Below are 14,850 nucleotides of genomic sequence, written 5' to 3'. Positions count from 1 at the left end.
CAGGACAGAGTGGGAGACAACTCTGAATTTTAATTAGACTCTGCACTGCATCAACAAATCCAGCACCTGAAACAACAGGATGGTGTTAAATAAACAGCATCACTGCAATAAAATATTCAAGGACATCAACAGGTCGCTAATAGCAGCCAGGCTCGGATCCACTCACTGGCCTAGCATTAATTCTTTTTTGCTGCTGTAATGAGTAATTACAGTATTTGTAATTATTATAATTAGCTTTATCAAACGAGCAGTTGAATTTCCCATTTTCTACACATTGATGGATCTCAGTCCAGTCGGCAATCTTCACAGTCAATGCCTCAGCCCCTCTTTGAGAATGGTCTGTAAATTTTTTGGGGCTGCAAATTAAAATGGTCTGGCCACCAACTTTGCTTTTGGAACAGAAGAAGGTTTGGCTGATGGACTTAGGTGTCACCTGCCCAAGTGTAGCTGGGACTCAATGCCGTCCAAGGTTCTCAACTGCCCTACCCTTCGAAAGAACGAGAAAGTACAACACAATGCAAAATTAAGACTAAGTTTCAATTTTATACAGACAATGGGGGAGATTTAACCTTTAATAATGAGTGGATTTGGTTCAGAGAGGATGTAAAAATGTCAAGCCTGGACTCAGTCTCCATTAAACCTGCCCGATTTTTGTAATTGATAAAGATGGAGAGGAAGGCGAGTCACCTGTTGGAAATTTTGATGTGCAACATGTCTGGAATTTTCCCTCTCTCCTGGATTAAATGTTAGCCAGCAGGTTTCCTAGGTCCCAGCTGTTAAAGTCAGGCAAAGATGGTTGCATGGAAAAGACAAATGCTTTTCTAACACTACAGTGAAATGTGAGGTAGAGACGTGCTTCCTCTCGGTCCCAAATACAATCTTCCTGGTCCTTGATCTCATTCTCCCGGCCCCTAACATAACTCTCCCATTCCCTAATACAATCCTCCTGGTCCATAATCTATCTCTCCCAGTCCCTAATATAAAAGGGGGGAATGGTGACTCAGTGGTTAGCACTGCTGCCTCACAGCCCCAGGGAATTGGGTTCGATTCCAGCCTTGGGCAACTGTCTGTCTGTATGGAGTTTGCACATTCTCCCTGTGTTTGTGTGGGTTTCTTCTGGGTGCTCTGGTTTCCTCCCACAATCCAAAGATGTGCAGGTTAGGTGAATTGGCTGTGCTAAACTGCACATAGTGTTCAGGGATGTGTAGGTGAAGTGCATGAGTCAGGAGTAAATATAGGATAGGTGAATTGGTCGGGGTGGGGTAACTCTTCGGAGGGTCGGTGTGGACTTGTTGGGCCGAAGGGCCTGTTTCCACACTGTAGAGATTCTAATAATCCTCCCCAATCTAATCCTCCAAGTCCGTAATATAATTTTCCCTGTCCCTAACAAATCCTCCCAGTCCCCAAAATAATCTAATCTGTTTCCTTCCCTTTGATCCAATTCCCCTTAATGACTGGAGCAACCCTCCACTGCCTGCGCTTTCCCTAACCCTCCACTTTTTCCCCAAATCCCCCACCCCATCCAGAGTCTGTCTCTGCCCCAATTTGTCATTGACTCCTCAACCTTAACCCAACCCTTTAGGTTGTTCACCCCAGACCCCAACTCCTCACAATCTACATCCCAACTGCATGATTTCTCCCTGCTCCACCACTGCATCCACTTCAGAAGCACAGAATCAAGTTCATCAGTCAGGCTGGATTCGAAGAGACAATATTGTTGAGGAGAATAGCATGGCCACTGTGGAACATTTACAGTAGCCATCTCCATTGCTTGGAAATTTAGCCCCAGTGAAGACTTGGACCCATACCTCCAGGAATTATTTCAAGAGCCCAAAGATTTGTAAATCTAACTGAGCAAATCTGTTAATACACATGTAACAATTTATCTTCATATCACATTTTGCACATTAATTAATGTGTTGGAGATTGTAACAAAGAAATGAGGCCTCAAGGAGGAACAGGAGCAAGTGAGAGATTGAAACCACAGTTAAAAAAAAACGACTTCAGAGGCTACTGAGAGAGGGAGTTAGATTTGTCCGCGTTAAAAATGTAGGATCAATCAGAACAGGTTCCCAGTTGATTGAGTTCAGTGATGTTCATTGGACTTTGTATTTCACCACTGGTTCTTTTCCAGTGAGGTTGGCTTCTGGATAGGCAAACATGGAAACTGGTATTGGTGTTAAACTATTGACTTACAAGAAAACCCTCACAAATCTCTAAACGTTTTTTGTTGTCTAATTCAACAAATGGATATAGGTCTGCTAAACAGAGGGAAAGGGATATGGTTTCAGAATGAATCATTTTGATCAGTCGAAGCAATGAGGTAAAGGTGCAAAAGATCATTGGGTGAGGTGAAGACATGTATCTGAAGAGGTCAATGGCCAGATAAAGACAAGGATTAAAGACTGAGAAAATGTTGTCATGATTTTATGGTGATTTGAAGATAAGACAATCAGATTGGTGGAGAATGAGCCCAAAGTTATTCACGGATAGGAAAACAGGACTTTTGGGGTAGATGATGTACAATTCTGCACTCACTCAAGTTGGAGCTAGACATTTGGTATGAACAATGTTGAAGAAATGGGTGAGTTCTAAGAGGCACAGCAGTGGAAAATACCTCAGAAGAGGAAGAACTGATTGAGAAGGAGTGGCCACCTTGGCAGAATGATCGCTGGATTTACAAGGCTGTCGGATTTAGCCCCTGGTGGGGAGTTGATTATTTTTTACGGGCTGGAGTTGGTGAAACAAAGAGGAGAACCTACAGGGTTTACCAATGAAGGGGACTGGTTCCGAATGAAACTTGTTTACAAGTGTGTTACTCTTTGGAATGCATCTTGCTCTTATCAATAAGCAGAGTTTCATCGCGCCTCACTGCTTTTGGGATCTGCTTCTTGCTGTTCATTTGGAATCATTCCTGTCAATGATGACTGTAGTACAGTACATGTTGTAGTAGGAAGAAAATCCCGTGGCTCAGATATCGTAATCATCCAAAAACCATTACTGCATCTATCGCATTCTGACTGTTGCATTAGCTCTGACATGTTAATACTTCCTCTGCTACAGTGCTACCCAATATTGCATTACAAGGGCATTGTTTCACAAAAGTAAGTGATTGATTTTTCAATTAAAAACACAACCAGCAGACATGTACCGCTACATTTTCCCAACATGTTCTATTGTGGCTTGTAATTACACAGATAGTGACCTGTAGGAGCGAAGGCCATCTCAAAGTCCTGTCATTTTACAATTAAACAAAAAAAAAATCCCCTTCAATACTTCAAGATTGCCATTTGAGATCTGAAGTGTTTTTTGCACAGCAGATACATGACCATTTTTCATGCAAAAGATCGCTCTTTCTCCTTTGGTAGAATTTCATAGCCTTTTTCTTTGGTATTGTGTTGCTGGCAGCGTATTCCAGAAATGTTTAATGAAACACATTGTGAGGAACTGATAAGGCATGTAAAGGCTGCAGCTTTGCAATTTATTGCCTGAAGCTGCTCTGGCCTTTCTTAACCAGGCTCTCCTACACACTGCCTGATTATTTACTTTGCTTATTTAGCTTATCTGACCGAGTCAGTGATGGTGTAAGCTTGTGTAAGGTACAGGTCTGTTCAGCTGAATAATTTTCTTGTTACTGCTTTTAAAAATATAAGACCCCTGAAACAGAAAGGAGACAAGTTGGCCCTGGTGGGATTACAGATCCAGGTATTGTACTATCCCTGATGTCAGCTGGTACTGCACTGCCCCTAGTGGGGTCACTGATATTGCATTATTCTGATGAATGAGTGAATAAAAATTGGATTGATGGAGTGTTTGATGAAATAAAATGTGAATGTCTCCACTTTGGAAGGAAGAATAGAAAAACAGTAAACATTTTTAAAAATGATATAAGATTTCAGAATGCTGAGGTACGGAGGGATCTTGGTGTCCTGTTACATGAACCACAAAGGTTAGTATACAGGTACAACAAGTAATTAAGAAAAGCAAGTGGAGCATTGGTGTTCTTTATACAGGAAATGAAACATAAAAGTAGGGAGCTTTTTTTTGGTGAGACTACATCTGGAGTGTTGGATACAGTTTTGGCCACTCTGTTTGAAAATGGATAAAAGTACATTAGTAACATTAGAGAGAATGCACACTCAACTGAATCCTGGGATGTAGGACTTACTTAATGAATAAAGGATGAACAGGTTCGGCCTCAACCTTTTGGAGTTCAGAAGAATGGAGGGGACCTTATTGGAACATAGAAGATCATGAAGGGAGCTTATTAACATTTATTTATATTTACAGTTACATTTTGTATCTGTTTACATTTGGAAGTAAATGGGCTTGTCAGTGATAGGCAATATGGTTTTGTGCAGGGAAAATTATGTCTTACCTACTTAATAGAATTCTTTGAGGAAGTGACAAAGTTGATTAGTGAGGGAAGGATTGTACTTGTCATATACATGGACTTCAGTAAGGTGTTTGATAAGGTTCCCCATGGTAGGTTGAAGGAGAAAGTGAATTCACATGGGGTCCAGGATGTACTAGCTAGATTGATAGAGAATTGGCTGGGCAGCAGGAGACAGAGAGCTTTTGTGAAGGGAGTTCCTCAAAATGGAGAACTTTGACCAGTGGTGTTCCACAGGGATCCGTGCTGGGACCACCGTAGTTTGTAATATACAGAAATGATTGGAGGAAGGTATAGGTGGTCTGATTAGCAATCTGATGAGCACTAAGATTGGTTGAGTAGCAGATAGTGAAGGGGACTGTCAGAGAACATAGAACATAGGAAAGTACAGCGCAGTACAGGCCCTTTGGCCCTCGATGTTGCGCCGACCCAAGCCCACCTCACCTACACTAGCCCACTATCCTCCTTATGCCTATCCAATGCCCGTTTAAATGCCCATAAAGAGGGAGAGTCCACCACTGCTATTGGCAAGGCATTCCATGAACTCACGACTCGCTGATTAAAGAATCTATCCCGAACATCTGTCCTATACCTACCTCCCCTTAATATAAAGCTATGCCCCCTCATAATAGCTGACTCCAAACGTGGAAAAAGGTTCTCATTGGCAACCCTATCTAAACCCCTAATTATCTTGTACACCTCTATCAAGTCACCCCTAAACCTTCTTTTCTCCAATGAATACAGCCCCAAGTGCCTCAGCCTTTCCTCATACGATCTTCCTACCATACCAGGCAACATCCTGGCAAACCTCCTTTGCACCCCTTCCAGTGTCTCCACATCCTTCCTATAGTATGGTGACCAAAACTGCACACAATACTCCAGATGCGGCTGCACCAGAGTCTTATACAACTGCAACATGAGGTCAGGACTCCGGAACTCAATTCCTCTACCAATAAAAGCCAGTACGCCATATGCCTTCTTCACAGCACTATTTACCTGGGTGGCAACTTTCAGAGATCTGTGTACATGGACACCAAGATCCCTCTGCTCATCCACACTACCAAGTATCCGACCATTAGCCCAGTACTCCATCTTCTTGTTACTCTTACCAAAGTGAATCACTTCACACTTACCTACATTGAACTCCATTTGCCACCTTTCTGCCCAGCTCTGCAGCTTATCTATATCCCGCTGTTACCTGCCACATCCTTCCTCACTGTCAACAACTCCACCGACTTTCAAATCATCCACAAACTTGCTCACCCAACCTTCTAGCCCCTCCTCCAGGTCATTTATAAAAATGACAAACAGCAATGGTCCCAAAACAGATCCTTGCGGAACACCGCCAGTAACTGCACTCCAAGATGAACCCTTACCATCAACTACTACCCTCTGTCTCCTTCCAGCCAGCCAATTCCTAATCCAAACCTCTAACGCACCCTCAATGCAAAACTTCTGTATTTTTTGCAGTAGCTTACCATGGGGAACCTTATCAAATGCCTTACTAAAATCCGTATACACCACATCCACCACTTTACCCTCGTCCACCTCTTTAGTCACCTTCTCAAAGAATTCAATAAGGTTTGTGAGACACGACCTGCCCTTCACAAAACCATGCTGACTATCCTTAATCACATTATTCCTATCCAGATGTTCATAAATTCTATTCCTTATAATTCTGTCTAAGACTTTGCCCACAACAGAAGTGAGACTCACCGGCCTATAGTTACTAGGGTTATCCCTACTCCCCTTCTTGAACAAGGGAACCACATTTGCTATCCTCCAGTCTTCTGGCATTATTCCTGTAGACAACGAAGACATAAAAATCAAGGCTAATGGCTCTGCAATCTCCTCCCTTGCTTCCCATAGAATCCTAGGATAAATGCCATCAGGCCCAAGAGACTTTTCTATTTTCATCCTTTCCAGAATTTCAAACACCTCTTCCCTACATACCTAAAAGCCACCCATTCTAATTAATTGTGACTCAATATTCACATTGGCAACAATGTCCTGTTCCTGAGTAAATACTGATGAAAAGTATTCATTCAGTGTCTCCCCAATCTCTTCAGCCTCCACGCACAACTTCCCACAACTATCCTTGACTGGACCTATTCCTACCCTAGGCACTCTTTTATTCCTGACATACCTATAGAAAGCCTTTGGGTTTTCCCTAATCCTACCAACCAAGGACTTTTCATATCCCTTCCTTGCTGCTCTTAGCCCTCTCTTTAGATCCTTCCTGGCTACCTTATAACTCTCAATCGCCCCAATTGAACCTTCACGCCTCATCTTTAAATAGGCCGCCTTCTTCCCTTTAACAAGGGATTCCAATTCCTTATTAAACCACGGCACCCTCACACGACCCTTTCCTCCCTACCTGACAGGTACATACTTATCAAGGACACTCAATAGCTGCTCCTTGAACAAGCTCTACATATCGATTGTGCCCTTCCCTTGAAGCCTACTTTTCCAAGCCACGCATCCTAGGCCATGCCTCACCGCATCATAATTTCCCTGCCCCCAACTATAACTCTTGCCCTGCAGTGCACACTTATCCATCTCCATCACTAGAGTAAAAGAATTCAACAGACTATAGATAGATTGGAGAGTTGGGCAGAGAAATGGCAGATGGTGTTCAATCTGGGCAAATGCAAGATGATGCATTTTGGAATCCAATTCAAGAGCGAACTATACTGTAAATGAAAAAGCCCTGGGGAAAATAGATGGACAGAGAGATCTGGGTGTTCAGATACATTGTAGGTCGATAGAGCGGTCAAGAAGGCATACGGCATGCTTTCCTTCATTGGATGGGGTATTGAGTACAAGAGTTGGCAGGTCATGGTACAGTTGTATAGGACTTTGGTTCAGCCACATTTGTAATACTGTGTACAGTTCTGGTCACCACATTACCAAAAGGACGTGGACGCTTTGGAGAGGGTGCAGAGGAGGTTCACCAGGATGTTGCCTGGTATGGAGGGTGTGAGCTATGAAGCGAGGTTGAGTAGATTAGGATTATTTTCATTAGAAAAACGGAGGCTGAGGGGGACCTGTTTGAGATCTTACAAAATCATGACAGGTACAGACAGAATGGATAGCTAGAAGCTTTTCTCCCCCCAGAGTGGGGGACTCAATTACTAGAGGTCATGAATTCAAGGGAAAAGTTTAGGGGAGATATGCGTGGAAAGTTCTTTACGCAGAGGTGGTGGGTGCCTGGACCACATTGCCAGCAGAGGTGGTGGAGGTGAGAACAATAGTGACACATGAATGCAGCAGAGGGATACAGATCCTTAGACCTTAGGGGACAGGTTTAGACAGAGGATCTGGATCGGCACAGGCTTGGAGGGCCGAAGGGCCTGTTCCTGTGTGGTAATGTTCTTTGCTCTTTGTTCTTTGAGTTCACAAGGTGGATACTGAAAGGATGTTTCCTCTTGTAAGGTAGATAAGCACAAAACTACCTAGTTTAAGAATAAGAGGTCTCCCTTTTAAGGTGGACATGAGGAGAATTCCTTCCTCTCAGACATTTGTTAGGCTGTGGAATTATGTTATCTGTAGTTCCGAGGAAGAGACATTGGACTCCAACTCAAAACTTTAGCTCTATTTCTTTCTCCATGGATGCTGCCAGACTTGCTGAGTTTCTCTCGCACTTTCTATTTTTATTTCAGATCTCCAGTAGCTGCAGTATTTTGCTTGCAGGTATTGCTACATGGCTGTTAGTGTAGTGATTGGTAATGCAGACTCCCTGATGCTGGCTGATACTGTGCTGTCAAGGTGGGCTGGTTGGAGTATGATGTTTTGATGTCTCATCAAACTGACAGCATACATAAGGAGGGCTTATGCTCGAAACGTCGAATTCTCTATTCCTGAGATGCTGCCTGGCCTGCTGTGCTTTGACCAGCAACACATTTGCAGCATACATAAGGATCCTTACACATCTCAAGTTGGAATTGGAAACATACAATCCCATCAGATTTCCATAGGCACGTACCAATCAGAAGAGAAAAGATGCACCACGATTTTACATCAGAAAATAATCCATGTCCCTCACAAAAATTGCAAAGGCTATGCTTTCAACTTGAGATTCAGGCAGGACAAATTTTCGGTGCACTACGTCACACCAAAATAAATGGAGCTATTAAATCATGACAGAACAGGAATTAAAGTCATAAATTGAGGGGAGGAAAACTTTACAAAGCTTGAGAGATGGTCTGGCAAAATTGGACTGATTGTAGTTACTTAAGGGAAAATGAGTAGTAAATCAATGGGAAGCATTCAAAAATAAGATTTTGGAGGCACAGTGTAGACTTGTGCCATAAAGAAAATGGTGGTACTGCCAGGTTCTAAAGCCCCTGGGGAATCCAGAAGCATGCAGGATGAGGTAAAACAAAAGACAAAGCTATGGCAATTCCCAAAATATAATACTTTAGGAAGCTCAGTGGAATATAGAGTGGAGTTAAGGGAAGAAAGGAAATGAGGATAACAAAGGATATGAATAAACGTTGACTGGTAAAATTAAGGAAACTGCAAAGATGTTTTACCAGTACATTAAGAGAAATGACTAAGGAAAGAGTTGGACCTATCAGAGATGTGTTGAGTAATTTGAGTGTGGATGCAGAAGATGTGGGTGGCTTTCTGAATGAGTATTTTGTTTCAGTCTTCACAAAGGGGAGAGATGATACTGTTCCTGTTAAAGAGGAGCAGTATGAAATATTACATTATATTAAGTATGATGAAAAAGAAAGTACTGGAGGGACTGACCTCCATGAAAAGGGATAAATCACCATGGCCAGGTGAATTGTGATTTAGACTGTTAAAAAAGGCCAGGGAAGAAATATTATTATTATCCAATCCTCACATGATATGGGCATGATTCCAGAGGAGTGGATGACTGAAAACATTTACTTTTGTTCATAAAGAGTGTAAGGACAGGTGAAATAATGATAGTTTGCTTGTGTGACCTCAGTAGTGGGCAGATTGTGAGAATCAATACTTAGATATAGGATTAACTGTTATGTGGAAAGGTAGAGATTAATCAGGGATAGTCAGCATAGCTATGTTACGGGAAGGTTATGTCTTAATAACTTAATTGAATACCTTGAGAAAGTAACAAGGAGGATTGATGAGGACAGGGTGACATACAGTGTCAACATGAATTTTAGCAAGTTCCAATTGGCAGTTGGGTCAGAATTAAAGTCCAACAGTTTTATTATTAGATTTCCTGCAGTATGGAAACAGGCCATTTGGCCCAACAAGTCCACACCGACCCTCCGAAGGATAACCCACCCAGACCCATTTCCCTATTCTATATTTACCCCTGACTAATGCACCTAATACAATGGGCAATTTAGCATGGCCAATTTACCTGACCTGCACATCTTGGGATTGTGGGAGGAAACTACAGCACCCAGAGGAAACCCACGCAGACACGGGGATAACGTGCAAACTCCACAGAGACAGTCACCAAGAGTGGGAATCAAACCTGGGTCCCTGGTGCTGTGAGGCAGCAGTGCTAACCACAGAGTCACCATGCCACCATTAAAGGTGAATGTGGTGAGTTGGATCCAAAATTGGCTTAATGACAGGAAACACAGAGCAAGGGCTAAAGGATGTTTCAGTCAATAGAAAGCAGTTTCCAGTGGTGTTCCACAGAGGTCAGTCATGGGTCCCTTTCTGTTTATGTTAAAAATTAATGAATCCACTTAAACATGGGAAGCATGATTGGGAAATTTACTGATGACACAAAAATTGGGTGTAGTGAAGAGAGAGAATGGCTGTCACCCGCATGGTGGTAACAATGGTTTGGCTGAAAGGTTGGAAAAGTGGAAAATCGAATTCAATTCGGTGAAGTGTAATGTTTTGTCTTTTAGGAGGGCAAAGCAGCAAAGGAATATACAATAAATGAGAGGGTGTTGAGATGCCTGAGAGTTGTGGGGAATCTGGAACTCATGGCCTGTTAGGGTGTTAGAGGCAGAACTCCTCATAATATTTAAGAATTATTTAAAGGTACTCTTGAGTTACCAAGGCAGACAAGACAATGGGCCAAGAGCTGGAAAATGGAATCTGAATAGTTGGGTGATTGAATCTGACTGGTGCAGATTCAACGGGCTGAAGGGCCTTCTTCTGTGTTGTAGACCTCTATGGCTCTCAATTTAGAGGAAGTGATAGACCTTGTCCACAGGCTCCTAAAGAAGGCAGGTCAGCTAGACAAGGTAGTCATGGAGACACTTGGGGCACATTTTTCATTGGGTGGAGGCACTGGATACAATAGTAGGAATCCCATTCTGGAACTCTATAAGATGCTTGTCAGGCCACAGCTGGAGTTTTGTAATAGTTTTATCCCCCACATTGAGGAAGTACATGATAGCTCTAGAAAAAGTACAGAAGAGATTTACTGCGATATTGCCAGGGTTTTAAAATTGCGGCCATGAGGAAAGAGTGGATAGGCTAGGACTGCTTTCCTTTGAACAGAGGAAGGTGAGGCATGACCTAATTCAGGTGTACAAAGTAATGAGGAGCTTGGATAGAGTGCACATGGAAGCTTTGTTTCCCCTAGTAATGGTGTCAATTAGCACAGAGTTAATGTGTTTCATAGTGGAATTAAAGTAGACATTAGAAAAAGGTTTCTCACCCAGTTGGTGATGAGCGCCTGGAATTCAATCCACTCATTTCGGAACCTGGATCTGCAGCTGCAGAGCAGGAACCTGCTAAGTGAGGACTGCAGATGCTGGAGATCAGAGTCGAGAGTCTAGTGCTGGAAAAGCACAGCAGGTCAGGCAGCATCCAAGGGGCAGGAGAATCAACATTTTGGGCATTTGCGTGCTAGGCCATGGAACAGGTGCCAAGGGGGTGAGATTAGAAGGGTAGGCTCATTTATTCAGCTGGTGAAAACATGATGGGCGGAATGGTCTCTTTTTGTGCTGTAACATCTCTGTGATTCTGAGTGCCATGTTAGAAAACTAGCCAAGAAATGACCGGTCAACAATTTTCAGAAAGCTGCTATTTAAACAGTGTCCCAGGTACCTCCACCTTCTGACCCAATTCACTGGGACACTGTACCCCCTCTGACTCTCCCATCTTTTCACTGAGACTTCCTCTCTTTCTAAAACTCCCAGTTTGTCTTCACAGTTTTCTCCATCTCCAACATAGGTCAAGCTGATATGTTTTTCTAACTCAACTTGTACAAAGTTTCTTTCCCTCAGTGCACCATACTGACACCCTGCCTGCGTCTGCTTCTCTTAACACCTCAACTGACTTTTCCTGAGCCTTTTCAATCCCTCAGATTTCACTACGATAATTGTACATGAGGAAGACCATTCAGCTTCCCTTACCTCGTTGGCTACCAAGAGGACCCAGATGCTTGTTCCAACCAAGATCAAACAGGGGCTGCAGTCCTCATTAATGATGATGGACTGTCCCCAAGAACTGAATAATCACCTGGCCAGGAGCTCAGAAGTCTCAGCTCTTCCAGCGTCAATGAGGACACACCAATTTTTGACCGCACCCACTGTGTGGAGCTCAGATCCAGTGTAGCCTCATGCAGACCCCAACAATGAGGGCCTCTCCTGGAGTTTGCCTGTAGACCAGGCAATATTTGTTCTAACCCACTTGACAGTGAGACCCCCCCAGGTACAGGCAAAATATCCATGCAAGCAGCAAGAGGACTTTAGTTGCCTATTTGAGTTGCTCAATTGGGCTCCATATGTGCCATCAATCTGCTACTTTTCACAATACTAGCAAGGTGGGAAAATGACAGGAAGATGTAAGACATGCCCTCAATGCCTCCTCCCACCATTTCTCCATCTTCCTGCCTCCCAGTCCATCAGTCAGCAAAGCCACCATTTAAGCTTGTTCATTCAAATTTACATTCTATAACTTTAATTGAATTGTTTGATATTCTGCGGGTTTTCCTATTCTGCATTGCTAGGAGATTTGAAGGGTCAAGTCTGTTAAGATCATAAAACTTCTTCCAAATTCACCTTTAGCAATTCCAACTGCAGGGATGGTCTTCACAGGGATAATCTGGGAATATATGAGACAGTGAGATAACAGATGATGCATGATCTCATTGAAAGGCTCAGCAGGCTCAAGGAATCAAATAGCCTGCTGTTGCTCCTTTTCCCAATGTTTCTAAATAAAAACAATAAACGCTGGAGACATTCAGGGGATCTGGCAGCATCGGTGGGGAAAGAAAAAACAAAGCTAATGTTTAGAGTCCAAATGATTCTTCTTCAGAACTCCAAATTGAGATTTGACAACAAGTCATATTGGACTCTCGTTTTCTTTCCAAGGATGCTGTCAGACCTGCTGAGTTTCTGCTGGGGTTTTATTTCAGATTTCCATCTCCCACAGCATCTTTGTCCCTATGCTCATACACAAGTAACTCTGTCCACTGAGTGCTTCGGGTGGGAGTTCCTGTCCACTCGAGAATGCGATTTTTAAATCTCATTTGTTCACAGGATCTGGGCATCACTTGCTGGATGAGCATTTATTGCCTCTGCCTAATTACCCTTAAGAAGACGGTTGTGAGCTGCCTTCTTCAGTAGCTGCAGTGTGTGGTGGGTACTGAAGTGCTCTTGAGAGAGATAATTACTGCTGCTCATGTACAGTAAGCAGAATAATGTCATATAACAGTAGGACTCAGGTTAGATGATGCTGAGGCGAAAGGGGGGTTGGCCAATTGAAATTTATTCAGATTGGGGATTCAGCACACCACATGGAATCAGGTCCAATTTGGCCATGAATATGCGATTTACAAATCAGTCAGCCTCATAATCACATTTAATAAGTTAAACACACAACGCGTCTCTCCAGCAGATGTGAAATATTGATGTAGATATTTCCTTGCTCCTCTGGGGTTGTGTAATCGAACAAAATTACATAGAGCGAACATAATATTCACAAAACTCAGTCCATATCTGTGCACACACGTGCAGCCCTCCTGCAAATCACCCCCTCCCTCATTGTCAAGTATCTCTCTAAGACCGTGTCACTGCATAACGTCCCGTCTATTACAGTCATGGCTTAGGGCAGCTTAAAACTGGATTAGAACACTCTGGGTTCCATTTTCACTTCAGAGAATAGAAGATGAAATGTTGGCTGCCAATTGGTATGGTTATGAAGGGGTTTAGCACCCACAGAGGTGCCATCTTTCATGAATTGTTAAGACCAGGCACTGTCTACCCTTTCATTTTTGGCACTAGGATGCAGTGGCCTTTTCTAAAGTGGAGCAAGGGGGTTCTTTGCCATGCCCTGGCTAACACTTATCCCTCAATCAGCATCATTAAACCAGTACATCTGGCACTGCTCTATTCGTAATTTCCGGGCCCTGTATACAAATGGGCTGCTGCACTTTACACATGTGAACCGAGCCTCCATTTCAGAAGCAGTTCATTAGCTGGGAAGCACTTGGCAAAGAGCTAAGAATCTAAACGCTTTAATTTCAGTACAAGGTCTTTCTGTATATGCAGCAGGGGCCTTCCTCCATAATCCCAGGAAGCCCATCAGCAATAATTTAAAATGGATCATGATGCCCAATGGGTCTGCTGAATCCTAGTCTTCTCCATCTTCCTCCCCTGACTCTCTATAAGTTAGACAGTTCAGCAAAAGCTAATTTCCCCATCCTTGATTGGGTTATGTGGAAGGTCAACCCAAAGCAAGTAGCATAATGGGCTGTTTTCAGAACTGGCATTGACATACACAGAAATTTCATCCAGATCGAAAGAGGTCACATCTGAGCTGCAGACTCCACACGACCACGTCCCCTCACCATTTCATTTCTCTTTTTAAGTATTTGAGGGATTTCTTCAATGTCTTTGCTGGGGATTTGGCATATTGGTGTCAGCTGCAATGTGGTGATATGCCCAACTCACCTTTTCCGAGTGTGACTAACGAAAGCAATACCGAGAGCTGGTAAGTCAGGAAACCACAAGTGGACCTGATGAGCCCTTGCCTGATAGCTATACATGAAAGTTGCAACAGAGCTCATTGGACAATAATCTATTGGAGTTATTTATGATGAATTTTCTCTCCAAACCCAAAAGCTCAGAGGAGAAAGGAACCATTTATAACAGGAGTTGAAAGGTGCTGTAGGTGGTCACTCTGTCCTTAACCCCTCTCCGATTTCCATCTGTTACTCCAGCATTCCGAGGGAAGCTCAGGGTCATTACAAAGGGCACCTCCAAGATGGGCCTTCATTCAGCGTACCATTCAATGTTGTTGGCAAAAGGCCTAAAATTTGAGGTACTAGGTATACCCAATATCTGATGCCAACAGGAAATATCTAAGTCTTAGAGAGCAGGATATAGGTGAAGGGACAGCTGCAGGGAATAGAACAAATGAAAGATAAATAGTGAAGAGTTACTCTGTCTATTTGAGAGCTTATTAACTGGAGGAAGAGGAGGGTCTGAGGCAGTTTAGGAGATTGTCAACTTTGTACAACTTAGTGCAAAATGAGACTTCAT

General features: G+C 43.1%; 1 protein-coding gene across 1 annotated transcript in view; it reads right to left on the bottom strand.

The window, feature by feature from the left end:
- LOC132834137 (NT-3 growth factor receptor-like) overlaps nt 1-14,850 on the bottom strand; it is a 771,032-nt gene that overhangs the window by 461,434 nt on the left and 294,748 nt on the right. The gene's annotated exons all lie outside the window — the stretch shown is intronic.

Source organism: Hemiscyllium ocellatum, chromosome 39, assembly GCF_020745735.1.
Source record: "Hemiscyllium ocellatum isolate sHemOce1 chromosome 39, sHemOce1.pat.X.cur, whole genome shotgun sequence".
NCBI classification, from domain to species: domain Eukaryota; kingdom Metazoa; phylum Chordata; class Chondrichthyes; order Orectolobiformes; family Hemiscylliidae; genus Hemiscyllium; species Hemiscyllium ocellatum.
Note: the sequence above shows the minus strand (reverse complement) of the source record. Positions and strands in the feature narration are given on the sequence as shown.